Raw genomic sequence first — 2971 nt, 5'->3', positions numbered from 1 at the left:
TGGGATTTAAAGGGACGCCGATGCTCCCGCCGCCCCCTTCCCGGAGCTCCAGGGGGATGAGCGGCGTCCCGGCAGGGAAAAGGCTCCGCGATTCCCTCGGATCGGGGAGTGGGTCTGGGTGCGGCAGGGGATGCTCCGTGCGGGAGGATGGGGGGTTGTTAATCCAGAGGGGTCGTGTCGATCCAGCCCTCCCAAGGAATTCCGTTTATTGCTGTCACTAAAAGATGGAGAAGAGCGGGATGCAGGGAAACCCGCGGGAGCAGCTGGGCAAACTCTTCCCAAGGAAAAAGTCCTGCTGGAAGATGTGGATGTCCGAAGGAAAATCCCTTTTGGGGAGGATCTGTGTCCAAATGAGTCCCTGATGCTGTGAATCCCCTTTTTTCCCTGGATATCTGCTCCTGCCCAGGGTCAGGACACCGGGCTGGGCCTGCCGGGATCGGTGCCAAGGGATCCCGAGGCACCGGCTCCCGCTTCCCGGGAGAAATAGAACCCATCCTTCACTTCCACACCAGCTCTTTGGGATGCGGCTGCTGTGAATCCAGGAGGAAAAGCTGCTCTGAACTCTCCCTGTGATTCCCACGGCTCCGGAAGAGCAGCAGAATTCCTGTGCTCCCCAGCCTGGGTGCCAAAGCGCTCCCACAAACTTTGGAAATCCATGAGTCCAGCAGGGAAACGCCTCTCTGGGCAGGGCAGGAAGGAAAACGATCCAGCTTTCATGGGAATATAAATCCAGGGAATCTCAGCAGGGAGCTGAGAGGGGCAGGGAGAGCTTCCAGCATCCCACGGGATGCTGGTGGGATCTGCTGGGACAGCAGTGCCGGCTGGGGACAAAACCGTCCTCAATTAACTTGGGAACAAAACCTTCCTTAATTAACTTTTATTAGCACGTTTATCCTCCCATAACACACGCTGCGATATTCCTTATCAATCCGTGGGGATCCTCCCGCTCTCGGAGCCGCCACATCCCTGTCCCTGCCTGTGGGGACACCGGGATGTGCCCAGGTGGAGCGCGCAGGGTTTATTTTTACTAAAAGCCGCTGCTGGTCACCCTGGGCCGCGCTCCTGCTGCCATCCAGGCATGGAATGTCCCCTTCCCTCATCCCTGAGCGCTCCGGAGCGGCGGCAGAGCCCGGCAGGAATCATTCCCAAGGCAGGTTGAGCCATCTGGATGGGATGGGCCCTTCTGGCACGGCACGGGGGTTGTTAACACACAGCATATGCTCGCTTGGAAATTAATAATAATTTTCGGCTCTCACCAGCTGCTGGTAATTGGCTCCCCCTTCGCAGGGAGCAGCAGGGTGGAAATTCCGCTGCTTCCCGGCTCTAATGAGACGGATCCCAGGAAAGGTGGCGGCTCCGTGTGCCCCGTGCCACCGGGATGGGCACACGCGGGCACAGGGATCCCCTGGGGAAAGCTGGGCAGGGGCACGGAGGGAGCAGATCCCACCTGGATGGGAAGGGCAGCATGAAAATGCTGGAATGGTTTGGGTGGGAAGGGACTTTAAAGCTCATCCCGTTCCAACCCAAAGCATTCCAGGATTCTGTTCTCCCATCCCTCTGTGGGTGCTGCGGGAACAGCCCTGGACACAGGGAATCTGCTGGAGTGCCAGGACACAGGGATATAGATGGGATATTGGGAAGGAATTCCTGGCTGGGAGGGTGGCGAGGGGCTGGGAAGGAATTCCCAGAGCAGCTGTGGCTGCCCCTGGATCCCTGGCAGTGCCCGAGGCCAGGCTGGAGCAGCCTGGGACAGTGGGAGGTGTCCCTGGGCATGGCAGGGGTGGCACTGGATGGGATTTAAGGTCCCTTCCATGGGCAGAAACATCTCCCACTCTCCCAGGCTGCTCCAGCCTGGCCTCGGACACTTCCAGGGATCCAGGGGCAGCTTCTCTGGGGAGCCAGGGCCTCTCCAAGCTGCAGAATTCCCATCGTTCCCAGCAGTGCCGAGGGTGGGATTGCGCCTTCTCTCGCTGCCTGGGCAGGTGGGTGTCGGGATATTTATATTTCCTGACAAAATCCGCCTGCGGAGGAGCTCGGGAAGCACACGGAGCATTATTTTGGCTCAAACACCGCAGATCGAGGCAAAGGAACACATTAAACATTCACTTCCATGGAGACTCGGGAGAGATGAGGGCTTGGAAAAATCCCGGGATTCAAGCCAGGCTTTTAAACACATCCTGCCCTGAGAAGGGGGGAGCAGGGAGGGACAGGCAGGCTCTGGAATTCGGGATGTGGACACATCCTCTCATGATCCCGTTAATGGGATTCCCGTCATGGTACACGACCCAAAGAGCTCCAGTGTTTTCCAGGCCGGGCTGTCCTAACACAGTTTGAGCCTCCATCAAAAATTCCCGGCTGGAATTTGCCATGGAGGGATTTGGGGGCTCACGGGGCAGGGTGGGGACCCTTCCCCTGCTCCCATTAACCCCCAGCCCAGCAGGGCTGCAGAATTCCATACAAAATATGGATCTAGCAGCAGCATCCCATAAAAACAGCGATTCCCTGGAGCAGAACCAGCTGGAAATTGCCTTTCCAGAAGCTTTTCCACACCCTTGGCATGAGCCCTCCTTGTCTCCTCCGGGCCCCAGCAGCAAATCCGGCTGCTCCATCGATCCAGGTTTTCCCTTGCTCGCTCTCCTCTCCCATCCCATGGGGTCTCACTTCGGGATCTCATCCCAGTGGGAGAGTCCTGCCGTGCCCTCCTGCATCCCTCAATCCCACAGATTCTCCCCAAACTTTCCCTCCATCCCTGCATCCCTCGGCAGGATTTTGGTGCAACAGCAGCTATGGAGGGTTTTTTCCCAAAAAAGCCATAATTGTAAATATTCCCAGATATTTATAAGGGCGGGAAAGAGATGGAAGACAGAGGGCTGGGATCAGCCTGGGAATCCCTCCCAGAACGGGCAGGGGTCAGGGATGCTCCGGGCTGGGATCAGACTGGGAATCACTCCCAGAACAGTCAGGGATGCTC

Source organism: Corvus kubaryi, unplaced genomic scaffold (genome assembly GCF_017639235.1).
Source record: "Corvus kubaryi isolate FWS band 111438036 unplaced genomic scaffold, C.kubaryi_AGA036_p1.0 37265, whole genome shotgun sequence".
Classification (NCBI taxonomy): Eukaryota; Metazoa; Chordata; class Aves; order Passeriformes; family Corvidae; genus Corvus; species Corvus kubaryi.
Note: the sequence above shows the minus strand (reverse complement) of the source record.